Source organism: Mustela lutreola, chromosome 14 (genome assembly GCF_030435805.1).
Source record: "Mustela lutreola isolate mMusLut2 chromosome 14, mMusLut2.pri, whole genome shotgun sequence".
Classification (NCBI taxonomy): domain Eukaryota; kingdom Metazoa; phylum Chordata; class Mammalia; order Carnivora; family Mustelidae; genus Mustela; species Mustela lutreola.
In genome coordinates, this window is record NC_081303.1 from 39,304,181 (window position 1) to 39,318,610 (window position 14,430).

Here is a 14,430-nt window from a genome sequence, read left to right on the forward strand (position 1 = left end):
CATAGGCTTTAACCCACTGAGCCACCCAGATGCCCCGCTATTGATTATTTTAACCACACAAAATGGTGACTATTCTTACTTCCATCGGCTTCCAGAAAGTTTAGAACTCTTTATTTACCAGAAGCCTCTTAAAGGAACCATAACTTTAACTTAGAACCTTCCTGCAGAGACTTATCCTCAGAAGGCCAGATGGCAGGAGAGTAGAACTCTGTGTTTGTCGGTTGCCTCACAGAATTAGAGTCTAGAATGATTAGCGGTCCCGTCACTGTTCACTGCTGAGGCTGCAAGAAAGAAGTGCCCTTGAGGGCTTTAAATCTATTTGTGAAGATGAAGCAGAGTTAAAACCATGAATAATAGTAGAGGCGAAGCCCTGGTACTTCTAGCTGAAGGGGCTCCTTATTGCCTTTAACCTACGGGTCCCTTAAGTTGCGGTCACTCGGTCTGCCCAAGAGTCTAGTTTCTCCCTGTCCCTTTCTCAGTACTTACTGTGTCAGTCACACACCATGTCCTGGGGCTAAGCCCACCCCCACAGCTTGCTCCAGGGACTCTGCTTTGATGTCCTCTGTGGTCTGCCAGAAGTGTGCCCTGTGGCTTGTCTCACTCTTGTCCTGAGACTGCTTTGCCCCCAGATATTTGTTTGTCCAGTGCCATGACCTAGTCCTTGAGCACTGTGGATACTTTGTACCCACACCGGCTCTCACAGGTACAACCTAGGAGGCTGGGCTGCTGGCCTGCAGCTCACTATACCAGGTTCTTCAGATTCTGGGTAACTCTTTTTTTTCTTTTTTTTTTTTAATTAAGATTTTAAGATCATATTATTTATTTGACAGAGAGAGACACAACAAGAGAAGAAATACAAGCAGGGAAGGTTGGAGAGAGAGAAGCAAGCTTCCTGCTGAGCAGGGAGCCTGATGAGGGGCTTGATCCCAGGATCCTGGGATGCTTAATGACTGAGCCCCCCAGGCGCCTTCTGGGGAACTCTTCACACATCCAAACCAGCTGGTAGAGCCTTCCCTCCTCACCACCCCTATAGAGGCCTCAAGGTCACACCACAGATTCCTGGTGCTTGTCTTGAGGCAACACATTTGGGGGGCTCCTGTATAGCATCTGGGGGCTTCACCTTCTGATTAGAAGCTTAATTTTGGGTGACGATGAAGCTGAAAGTGGATCGTGTCTGAGGATGGAGGGAGTGTATTTTTTTAAAGATTTTATTTATTTACATGACAGAGACCACAAGTAGGCAGAGAGGCAGGCAGAGGGGTGGAGGGAAGCAGGCTCCCTGCTGAGCAGAAAGCCTGATGCAGGGCTTGATCCCAGGACCCTGGGATCATGTCCAGAGCCGAAGGCAGAGGCTTTAACCCACTGAGCCACCCAGGCACCCTGGGAGTGTGTTTTTTTTTTTTAAAGACTTTATTTATTTATTTGACAGAGAGAGATCACAAGTAGGCAGAGAGGCAGGCAGAGAGAGGAGGAAGCAGGCTCCCTGCTGAGCAGAAAGCCCGATGCAGGACTCGATCCCAGGACCCTGAGATCATGACCTGAGCTGAAGGCAGCGGCTCAACCCACTGAGCCACCCAGGTGCCCCGGGAGTGTGTTTTGTTTTTTATTTTTTGTTTTTTTTTTTTTAATTTTATTTTTTTTTAATTTTTTTTTTTTTTTTAATTTATTTAACAGACAGAGATCACAAGTAGGCGGAGAGGCAGGCAGAGAGAGAGGGGGAAGCAGGCTCCCAGCTCAGCAGAGAGCCCGATGCGGGGCTCGATATCAGGACTCTGGGACCATGACCCGAGCCGAAGGCAGAGGCTTAACCCACTGAGCCACCCAGGCGCCCCAGGAGTGTGTTTTTTAAAGCCAAATTAGATTGCGTAGGGATGGATCTCCACCTCCCTCATCATTAAATAGACAGTGTTATCACATGTGGTCAGAAGGTCTGAGCTGCGTGCTCATATGCTTCTTAGTGAGGTGAGACTTTTGTAATGTCAGCCCTGCTTGGTACCACGAGCTCTGGCCAAGCAGTGATAAGTGGACTGAAGCCTTCCTTGGGCCCAGTGCTGAAAAGTCTTACGTACACAGCCCTCACGAAACTCACTGGGATTTTAACCTATACCAGACGGTCAGATTAGCTTAAAGCAAATTAAGGGCATAGCTAATTCTGCAGAAATGTTATAGCTGTAAGCACAACATGTATTTATTGTTTCTTTGGGTATGAGAGAATGTACAATCTAGGTGATTTAGATTAATTACACTTCCATGGAAGAAAGGAAACTGAGATGAGGATTCTGTGAAAGACAAAGATGCGGCTTGACAAAACCAGATTCTCTATTCTATAGACCTAGGATTTTTATTTGGCCAGGGATAGATTTCAATTTTTGGTGCCACCAGAAAGAGAAAGAGCCTGAGTGAGGCTTTAATATTGCAATTGAATACATGGTTTATTTCAAGGTTTGAATTGTCAACAGAAGGAAAGTGGATGGCTCTAAACTTCCTTCAGTGATTGTTTTCTGTGGTGTCTGCAGATGTGTCCATTGGATACATTACCAGATTAAACAAAGGCAGGGTTGCAGGCTGTCCCATTCCTGGTTATGAAGCCCCCCTTAAACTTAGCAACCACATCCTCCTCCTGAATATGGTCAATAGACCTGTTAAGTGAGGTAGAAAACAGTTCCCTTTATGTACAGCCCCTGGCCTCGTGGGAATTCAGCCTTGATGGTGGCAGCCGACTTGCGTTTGCTGCTGCTTCTGTCACTGGCAGGCTGTGTTTTCTCTGTGGCCTGATGTAGGCATCTCGAGGGCAGGGCACTGCATGTTTATTTTTGTAAGCCTGGTAGCTCTAGGCTGTGTCTTTCTGCACAGGTTTTTAGGAAATGATCATGGCATTGAAATCAATAAGCTGAAAGTATAATGTGGAAACAATGGAAGGGAAGCCAATTGTGCTTAAACTTCAGTGAATAACTTCCAATAAGATCTGGTAAGCCAATTTATTGCATTAGGTAGTTAAAATGGATCTGCAGTTTTCAGAATGGTGAGATCATCGTGGAAATTTTATTTATTTATTTTTTAAGATTATATTTATTTATTTGACAGATCACAAGTAGGCAGAGAGGCAGGCAGATAGAGAGAGAGAGGAGGAAGCAGGTTCCCTGCTGAGCAGAAAGCCCGACACGGGGCTGGATCCCAGGACCCCAGGATCATGACCAGAGCCGAAGGCAGAGGCTTTAACCCACTGAGCCACCCAGGTACCCCGGAACTTTTATTCTTGAAGTCATCTCTGTTTTAAAGACAACAAACAAACCAAGCTCTGTTAATAAAGTAGTAAATCCTCATGCCAGACCACTATTTGCAGCGGTCACAAGTTCTCCTTGTGAGCATCAGTGTAGGTTTCCATTCAATAAACATGTATTGAACAATGGAAAGGAGCTGGAACTTTAATGGTGGGGAATTAGAGCAAGGAGTTAAGGACGTACACTGGGGAGTCAGTTGATCAGGGTTCAAATTCTAGGTCCACCACTTTCTACCTGCATGATACTGCACAAATGAAAACGTCAGTTTCTTTATCGGAGGGTTGGGTGGATAATATATTTACCTCCCAAGGTTCAGAGGATTAAGTGAGGTAATCCTTGTAAAGTCCTTAGTACTCAACAAATGCTAATTATTACTCTTACTAAAGGTGCAGTTTGTGATCTCAAGGGGCTGTGTCAGCCTAATATAAAATAAATTATCATATGGTTTCACTTATTTGTGGAGCATAACAAATAGCATGGAGGACAAGGGGAGTTAGAGAGGAGAAGGGAGTTGGGGGAAATTGGAAGGGGAGGTGAATCATGAGAGACTATGGACTCTGAAAAACAATCTGAGGGGTTTGAAGTGGCGGGGGGGGTGGGAGGTTGAGGAACCAGGTGGTGGGTATTATAGAGGGCACGGATTGCATGGAGCACTGGGTGTGGTAAAAAAATAATGAATACTGTTATGCTGGAAATAAATAAATTTAATTTAAAAAAACATTGTGACATTCCTGCCTCAGGACATTTGTACTTGCTGATTGCTGTGTCTGCCACATGCTTCTTTTAGATACTCTTGGGTCCACGTTCTCATATCCACTGGGCTTTTACTTAAATGCCAAGATCTCAGGGATGTGTTCCTTCACAACCCTGTTGAATGCTGAACATCACCCCCTCTTCCTGTTACTTTTTATATTCATTTTCCTGCTTAATTTTTCATCTTTTTGTCTCATACCATTGATTTTACTTATTTATCCTATTTATTGTCTATCTTTCCCAATTAAAAGAAAGCTCCAGAAGAATGAGGATTTGGGTCTGGTTTGCCCCTGATCAGTGCTAGAAATCATGCGTGCCCCATATTAAAGTGTTCCATAAGTGTTTGTTGAAAGAATGAATCAAGGACCAGTCATGGGAATCTGGACGGCATTTTGAACTTTGTGGGTGTCAGGGAGAGACATCACAGAGAGATGACTCTGTGTGAGTCTTAGACTTGCCATTCTTGGCCTTTCCATTAACACTGCCAATAATTATGGAGGCTGAGAAGTCCCATTATCTGCCACCTTCAAGCTAGAGACCCAGGAGAGGTGGTGGCATAAATTCTAATCTGAGTGCGGGAGACCGAGGTCCCAGCTTGAAAACAGTCGGGCAGAGAGGTGAATTCTTCCTTACTCTCCTTTCTGTTTTATTCAGGCCGCTAGTGGATTGGAGGAGGCTCAGCCACACTCGCCTCAGCAATTTTGTTCTATTCAGTCTGTGGATTCAGTTGTTAATCTCAATCCAAATACATCCTCCCAGACACACCCAGAATAATGTTTAGCCAAATGTGTGGACACCCTGTGTCCCAGTCATGTTGAGACATAAAATTAAGCATCACAGCCACACAGAGAAATTCTGTTTCTCTGAGTGACCTCTGAGTCACAATTTTGAGGGTGCTACTGTAACTACACTCCTTTCTCTACATGTTGAGAAAGCAGATTGAAATTCAGATGGGAGAGTAGTACTATTATTGGAGTAAGTTTGAATTCACTGTGATACTTACTAATACTTACTTCATTTTATTTATTATTATTATTTTTTTTTTTTTTTTAAGTTAGTGGAAGAGAGAACAGTGGAAGAGGGGCAGAGGGAGAGGGAGAGAATCTTAAGCAGGCCCCATGCTGGCAGGCAGCCTGACGTGGGGCTTGATCTAATGACTCTGAGATCATGACCTCAGTTGAAGTCAAGAGCTGGACACTTAACTGAATGAGCCACCCAGGTGGCTCCCACTCTATTACTTACTTTATTTTATTTAATTTTTAAAATTTTGAAAAAAAGATTTTATTTATTTATTTGACAGACAGAGATCACAAGTAGGCAGAGAAGCAGGCAGAGAGAGAGGAGGAAGCTGGCTCCCTGCTGAGCAGAGAGCCCCGTGCAGGGCTCGATCCCAAGACCCTGGAATCATGACCTGAGCTGAAGGCAGAGGCTTAACCCACTGAGCCACCAAGGTGCTCTTACTTCATATATTTTTTTAAAGATTTATTTATTTAGTTAGTTATTTGACAGAGAGAAGAGATCACAAGTAGGCAGCAAGGCAGGCAGAGAGAGGGGGGAAGCAGGCTACCTGCTGAGCAGAGAGCCGGATGTCGGGCTCTATCCCAGGACCCTGAGATCATGACCTGAGCTGAAGGCAGAGGCTTTAACCCAGTGAGCCAACCAGGTGCCCCTATTTTTTAAAAAAAGATTTTATTTATTTGTCAGAAAGAGTGAGCACGAGCAGGAAAGAAGGGCAGAGTGAGAGGGAGAAGCAGGCTATTGCTGAACAAAGTGCCCAATGCAGGAATCAATCCCAGGACCCCTGATCATGACCTGAGCTAGGAGACAGACACTTAACCAACTGAGCTACCCAGACATCCCCTCTAATACTTATTTTAAAAGGCAAAATGCTTGTATACTTGCTGAAGATATGTGACTTTTCCTGCCATTGGGGTGTTGAGAAATGTTTTTAAGGATGGGTAAGGGTTTTCCAGGCAGACAACCAGGGAAATAGTCTTTTGAGGCAGAGGGAACAGCATATGCAAAGGCATAAAGACACAGTGTGATTGTTGAACCACAAGTGATTTGATATGACAAAAGCAGGAGATGCCTGGGAGAGAGGCAGTGAGAGACAAGGCTGTTGGGGACCAAATTGCAAAGGATTTTGTTTGCTAAAGGAATGGAATTTTATCTAGAAGGCGATGGGAACCATTGAGTGGTTCTAAGCAGGATTGTGTCACATTTTTAAATTTATATTTGTAACTCGATTTTTTAAAAATTGGAAAAATAGTAATTCACAAGAAACAACATTCAAAAGGGTAGATACAGTAAAGAATCTCTTTCCCTGGGACAGTCAGTGTTTTAGTATCTTATTTATACTTCTAGAGATATTAATGCATAGACAAGAAAATTTGCTTGTTTTCTGTTTTTATCCAAAATTAGGCATTGGAATACTGATACACCTTATTGTCACTTTTCTTAGAAGAACACCCTATTAAGAAAAGTTTGTATAGCCAACTGAGATGTCATATACATGGCATATACACCTAGTGTCATCATCTCAGTTGGCTATACAAACTTGTGGAAGTGGAAGACTGTAGACCTGGAGCACATTTTCCACACTGGGGAGTAGGAGATGGGCTGAAGGTTACATGTGCCAAACTCAGGAACTCATGGGATAGGCCACTGTCAAGCTCATAGGGGTCTTAAAGTTGGGAGAAATATCTAGTTTGGAAAGATGTATTTGTAGGTTATTAATTTATAGATATGGTGGATGCAGCCACATTAATGGATGTAGATGACAAGGAAAGGGGTATATGGAGAAGAGAAAAAGGCCACAAACAATCATTAAATATCTAATATTAAATATCTGATCAGGAATAATTAGAAGGAGTTATTATGGGAACCAAAGGAGGACAGTGCATGCCACATGTTGTAGTAGTTAGTGTTCGAGTCTGGCAACTATCAGAAAAAGTTTATTAAAAGGGCATTGGGTACTCGGAGAAGGTTTGGAAAGACCAGGAAAATATTTGGAGCCTTTTTGGCAAGATCATATTGCAATCTAGTCCTGTAAATAAGCCACTGCTGCTCCTGAACGTGTGCAGAGTTGATGCCACGATCAGTGGAGCCTGGGCACTGATTCTGGAACAACTACCTGCTGCCTGTGTGAACTAGGTGATGCGGCCATGCTCTTGCAAAAAGGGTCATGCTCAGTTTCTCCAGTAGATGCTCTTCAGCGTTGGGGTGTGTGTCTCTGATGGTGGATTCTAGGTCATGTGCTCACATGTTAGCTGCAGCGAGGGTTGGAGAAAGATTTGTGGTTATTTTCAGTTTCTGGGGTGGGAAACAAGTTCTATTTTGTAGGGTGGTGATTCCTTGTGGATGTAGATGACAAGGAAAGGGGTAGACCGTTTTTGTGTAGTGTGGTCTTAAAGGATGTTAAAGGATGTTAAATGTCCATTGCATGTATCAAATGCCAAAAGTGTAGCAATTAGAAGGCATTTGGTGACCTCAGAGATAGTAGATTCTGGGGAGTGGTGGGAATGGACATCTGAATGCAGTGGGTTGATATATGAATGGGAAATGAGGAAATTGAGCCATTATGTGTTGGTTATGGTTTGAGGAAGGAATATTAAGAAGAGGAGGAGAGTTGATATATCTGGAAAGTTGCATAGATCTTGAAACAGCAGTGTGATTATAGTCTAAGAGAAATTAGTTCCTGAGAGGGAGGTTTGAAGACATAGAGAAGAGAGAGGAGGGTGGATAGTGACGGAGTGATGTCCGTGAGCAGGTGGAAGAATTGTGCAAATGCACATACTTGTATTTGTGGAGGTGGGGTATAGAGGGAGAGTTGATACTAACAACCTCTACTTCCTCTGTGAGTTAGGAGGTAATGTTGGCTGAGAATGAGAATGGCATGGGTCAGGTGGGATCCTGAAAAGAGTAGTGAAGATTTGGAATATCTATCGCTGTGAAGGAGAGAAAGCATTGTTCAAGGAAGAGAAAAAGGATGCGTGAGAAGCATCCAGGGACCCACCTGAGAATGGAATTGAGAGCTGGGTCCCTGCTATTGGATCCCATGCAATGCTGAGTTTGGCAGGAGGGCGAGGAGACAGGTTGTTGGTTGGTAAGGAGAGAGTACTGGAAGTGACGTAACAGAGTGTGGTTAGATGGGAAAGGAAGTGAAATCTGGAGAGTCAATGGCTGGAAAAGAAAATACATCAAAAAGAAGCCACTACATCAAAAACTAATGAGGTACTATATAATGACTAACATAACATAGTAAAAAAAAATTAAAGAAAAAAAAATTAAAAATATTAAAGAAAAAAAAATAAGCCAAAGTAGACTGGGTTGGGTGGGGATAGAGGAGAGAGTGGAGAACTGGAAACGTGTAATTACTGTGTCAAATGGTGTGTAAGATGTCAGAGAGGGAGTGGTTTCCAATGATGACCAAACTCAAGACATGGAGAGGGGGTTAAGGTCACTGGGAATAGAGAGGCAGGAGTGTTGAATGAGTTTTCCTCATGGATGTTGAATGTTCCCATGCTGATAGAAGAAAATGGGCTGGGAAGCCAGGTGCAAAGATTTTAAAGGATGAAAGGAAGAAGTTGATAAGTGAGATAATTAATGAAGGATTAGTTAAATTTTGGCATATTTGTAAGCATTAAACAGATGTTAGTCATCAATAATCAGATGGCCATAATGAGGAGGTGTTTTTTTTTTGCTGGTTGGCATGAATCTTAAAGGAAGGGTTTTTTTTTTTTTTTTTTTTTTTTTTGTTTGTTTGTTTGTTTGTTTTTTTGAGTGCTAACACGCTCTTTTTTGGAAAGAACTGTGGAGAGCGAAAACTCCCTGCTCCTAACTCCGGGATGTATGGGAGAAGCAGGGGGAAAAGCAGAGTGCTCAGGGAGAACTGGCTTCAGCTAATGGAAGAAGATGGTGGGAACAATCCAGGAGGATGTTGAGGCTGGGAATTTTTTGACACGTGAAGATGGGTTCTAGAGGCTTCACAGCAAAGCATGTGAAGAAGGCCTTTAGTTGCAAGAGAATGTTGGCGAAGAGGAATCATGTGAGGTTGGACTGTTCAAGGACCTGAAAGACTCAATGGTTTTTTTTTTTTCATTAGCACATTGTCCTTAGTCTGTGACAGTGTTCTCTCCATGTATATGACAGAAAAAAAAAATATGAACCAAAACCTGATGAATTGGGCTGACCGAGAAAGTAAGGTATAGTCCAAGTTAAGGAAATGACTAATGTGTAGTCCAGACAAATAGGTAAAATTTTATAGCTCACATAAACATGAATCTGAATGGGGATTAATATTTGAATGGCGTCAGTATTACTGCAGCTGAGGTGACTGCGGATCTAGAATGGCTTCCTTGCAGTCACACTTGTTGGCCTCAGGGGTGAGGCTCACCAGCACTACACCATCCCTTTATCCACATCAATTCATCTCAAAAGCCTTGGTTCTTCATCATTTTAAGGTTGTGATAAAGAACTTTCTGGGACAATTTGGAATGTGAGATAGGTTTTCTGATACAAGAAGTCCCTGGAGAAATGGTGATTCTCTACCATATGGTGCTGTCATGTTTTTAGCATACTAAAATTAAAAAAAAAAAAATTGGAGTATTCTGCTTATTTATTTCATCTACTGAACTTCAGGCAAATAAGAAAAAAATGCAAATTAATAACTTGAAATGATTTTAAGTAACTAGAATTCCAGCTGTTAATGCAATAGGAGAGAACTTATTTAAAACTGTGTCATAGGTATCAGTGTACACAGATAAATAACACAGTGAAGAAGTGCTTATTTTATGTTGTTCCAGAGGCTTCTTGAAATGAGAAAGAATTCTCTAATAATCCACACTTTCAATTCTGTTTAGAAAATGATTTAGATCCTTTCTGAGAAGGTGCTGGCTTTAGATCCTGTGTGGATATATTAGTTTTCCAGGGCAGCTATGACAAATTACCCCAAACTGGGTGGCTTAATAGAATAGAAATTCATTCTCTCACAGTTCTGTAAACTAGAAATGCGAAGTCAAAGTGTCTGTAGGGCCATGTTCTCCCTGAAGGCTCTAAGAGAGAATCTGTTCCATGACTTTCTCTTAGCTTCTACTCTTGCTGGTAATCCTTGACATTCCTTGGCTTGAAGACACACCCACCTCAATCTCGGCATGGGTAGAGAACACCTGGTTTTCTCTCTCTGTGTCTGGCTCTTCTCTTTCTATAAGGACATTAGTCATACTGGATTAGGTATGACCCCATCTTAACGAATTATACCCACAACAACCCCATTTCCAAATAAGGTCACATTCTGAGGTTCTGAGAAAGACATGAATTTGGAGGGGACACTGCTCAACCCAATACAGGAGGCTTTTCAAATGAGTAGCAAATGACTTCTGTCTTCAGGAAGATGTAGCACCTACTGTAGTTGGGAAAACTGTAGTGCAAAGCAGTGTGTTCAGTTGGTGATGGACACAGAATACCATGGACACATCGAGGGGTGAGTGATTGGTTGTGACTCCAGGGTAGTCATGAAAGGCTTTAGGGTGGAGGTAGTGGCGGACTTGAAGGATAACAGTGTACTAGCTGGTTAGAGAGGGGAGGCTGGGCCTCGTCTGAGGAGCGTCTCGTCTGAGCAGGCACAGAGGTGCAAGTGTGCATCCCCTGTGTGAGATGCTCCAGACATCTGGAGCGTATGGCTGGAGGACAGCAGGACTGTGGGTCTTGGTTGCATGTGTTGGGTGGCCATTGGGAGGCGATGGAAAGGGGAAGAGGGATGAAGTGCAGGTGAAACAGGAAGAAAGGTATGGAGGCCCAGTGACTCATCTTCATGAATGCTAGCTAGAATGGGGTCTTAGAGATGTTGTGGTTAAGGGGGAGTTCGAGGAGAAACTGAATGGAGCTCCTGGAAGGTATCACTGGACTCAGAGGGCTGGACGGAATGATGTCTGTGCTTCCTCTCAGCACTCACGTTCGATGACCATTAGGTGGAAGTATCTCTCACTAGTATGTTGCCTCCTTCCCTGGTTATGATGCTCTTGCTTCCTCTCTCTTTCTTCCTATCAAGACTCTTCTCCATGCCAGGCACTGGTGCCACAACAGTGAACAAGAAGACAAGGACAGCATCATTTTAATTTCCTCCCTGTGGCATTAGCACAGGAGTATGTAGTAGGTTTTCCTTAGATGTTGCTTTGAATTAAATATGAGTGAGGAAAAATGACGAGGCAGTTTTGCCCTGGGTAATAAGTTCTGCTTCAGAGTAGAACTGCTTTGAGGATGATCTCAGGAACCTCCTTATGAGCAGGTGGAGAGTAGGTGGTTGCTTACATGTGTTTGGTTTCTGAGTCATCAGAAAGGCTCCTTTGCCTCCCAAAATATCTGCTTCACCCAGGCTGTGGGTACTTTTAATTCCACTATTGGAGGTTGTTTAAATGCAGATATCCTCTATAGAGAGGATACTCATTTACCCTCATCAGTCTTTTGCACCTTAATATGGGGGAGTTTTCTTAGCATTTCCTGTATGGCAGGTTTTTAAGAAAAACATATGGAGGGAGAGGGGACCCAGGAGAGGAGTACCAGACATGCCAAGTCCATACTGGACTTCATCAGAGTGAGCAGATTGGATAAGCTGACCCTGGGGATGTAGCCCATTGGCCTCGAAGAATACACTGTTATTTATTTGCTTGTGTATGTTGGACAAGAAGTGATTCTTTCTTTCTTTCTTTCTTTTTTTAGGTTATTTATTTATTTAGTTGGAAGACAGAGATCACAAGTAGGCAGAGAGGCAGTCAAGGGGAGGGGGAAGCAGATTCTCCGCCGAGCAGAGAACCTGATGTGGGGCTCGATCCCAGGAACCCGAGATCATGACCCAAGCGAAAGGCAGAGGCCTAACCCAGTGAGCCACCCAGGCACCCCAAGAAGTGATTATTTCTGTTCTAAGTTTTATGGCTACAAAAATGTTGTTTATTTGTTTTATTTTTTAAAAGGTGCAATAAATCCCACCTCCCCCACCCTCACCTTAACAAAAATAATTTGTGTGGCAGCCTGATCTGTGGTCTTTTTAAAAAAATTATATTCAGTTAGCTACTGTAGAGTACATAATGAGTTTTTGATGTGGTGTTCAGTGATTCATTAGTTAAGTATAAAACCCAGTGCTCATCACAGCAGGTGCCCTCATCGATAGCCAGGACCCTGTTACCCCCTCCTCCCACACTCCTCTCCTCTGAAACCCCCACATTGTTTCTTGGGGTCCGTAGCCTCGCGTGATTCATCTCCCTCTCTGATTTTCTCCCCATGTGGATTTCCCTGCCTTCCCCTGTTGTTCTGCCTGCTATTGTTTATGTACCATGTATGAGTGAAACCATGTAATTGTCTTTCTCTGCTTGACTTCCTTCACTTAACATAATCCCCTCCAGTTCCATCCATGTCGATGCAAATAGTGGGTATTCATCCTTGCTGATGGCTGAGTAATATTCCACTGTGTACATCAACCACATTTTCTTTATCCATTCGTGCCCTGTTGAAGGACATCTCGGCTCTTTCCACAGTTTGGTGATTGTGGACATCACTGCTATGAACGTGGCCCTTCTTTTCACTATATCTGTATCTTTGGGGTAAATACCTAGTAGTGCAGTTGCTGGGTCGTAGGGTAACTCTATTCTTAACATCTTGAGGAACGTCCATATTGTTTTCCAGAGTGGCTGCACCAACTCGCATTCCCACGAACAGTGTAAGAGGGTTCTCTTTTCTCCATATCCTCTCCAACCTTTGTTGTTTCCTGCCTTGTTAATTTTTACCATTCTAACGGGTGTAGGGTGGTATCTCCTTGGGGTTTTGATTTGTATTTCCATGATGGCTAGTGATGATGAGCATTTTTTTATGTATCTGTTAGCCATTTATATGATCTGTAGTCTTTACTGACAAGGCTATGCTACATAGGGTCTGTGTGTTCGCATCTCAGGGAAGGCTAATAATGGCTACTCCACCAAATATTCCCTGAATTTTCAGTGGCTTATTTCAGAGGTTTTAGTGTTCATTCACATCATAATATGATTCACATTGATTGGTGGGGACAGGATGTTCCATCCACATAATCTTTTAGGGACCCAGGCTTCTTTCATGCTCTATGTCCCATCTTTAATACTTGGCCTCAGGATCTCACTAGACTCATTTGGAAGGCATACCAAGGGGAAGAGAAAGCACATTCACTTTTACCTGCCTTGGCTTAGAAATGACACATATTTCGTCTCATAGCCATTGCTGAGAAGGGTCTCAGAGACCCACCCAGATGGGAAGAGGCTGGGAGATGTAGTTTAGCTGGGTACCCAGGAAGAGGAAGCAGCCTTGGTGAGTCTCTCACACAGGCTTGTCAGAAAGCAGGTACACATTTTCCTTCTGTCTGTAACATAACTGACCCTTGGGGGTTCTTATTAAGGGAATGGGGGACAAGAGACATGGGCAGTGACCTGGAAGCTCTCCAGTGTTTAGAATAGTGTAAAGTGATTGATTCTAGTTGGTGAAGGGCATCATCCTGCCATTGGATTATTGCTGGGTGTGAAGGAGACCGAAGTTCTGGTGCCAGGAAGTATTTCTGTTTTTGTGCTTGTTTGCTTGTTAATTGACGTAAGAACAACTAATGGAAATCTCCCTTCCTTACACCTTGGAATCACTTTGGAATAGGAATTTTGTGGTTCTGAATGCTGACATCACTGACTTCTGTGATGTTAGCATTTATTTCCTCTAGTCCACTTCCCTCATTATCTAGATGAGACAGGCTATCGAATTGCCCCAACTTACATAGTAAGTTAGTGGTTTGCTTGGATCTCAAACCCTGTTTTCTAGATTTCTACTCTAATGTTCTTTTCTGTACCACTGTTGCCCTTGGGAGGGTCTGCAGGATGGCCGGAGGCTTGACCAGCCTAAATCAGAAGCTTCCTTCTAGCTCTGAGATTCCTTGACTGATTATGTTTAATGTATGGTGTCTGATTAATAATCCCTGGCTTGATAGGAGTGACGTAGCTTCAAAGAATTTACAACTTTCCTGAGAAAACAGAATCTTAGTTCTTTATTTTCTCAGCTGTTTCTTTAGTTCATTTTTATCTTTTTTTTTTAAATGTGTTTGTTTTTAAATGTATGTATTTTTCTAACTATAAAAGTAATAATTTCAATTATAGAAATTAAATAAATCTATTCAAGTGCAACAAAAATTTATACAAATATAACCAAAAAATTTCCTGTAATTCTGTAACTTGACAATGCAGTGGTAACCACTATCAGTGTTTTACATTTCTCTTCATGTGTTTCCTAGCCATTTTTTGAAAACATAATACTTGCATATTATGTATAGTATAATTAGAATGAAATATTATACAATATGAAATAAATACCATACAACTCTTAAAATATTTCATATTAC

The 14,430-nt window shown here is 42.6% G+C and overlaps 1 protein-coding gene across 3 annotated transcripts in view; it reads left to right on the plus strand.

The window, feature by feature from the left end:
- The window catches only part of KCNH1 (potassium voltage-gated channel subfamily H member 1), a 382,012-nt gene that overhangs the window by 144,710 nt on the left and 222,872 nt on the right, over window positions 1-14,430 (plus strand). The gene's annotated exons all lie outside the window — the stretch shown is intronic.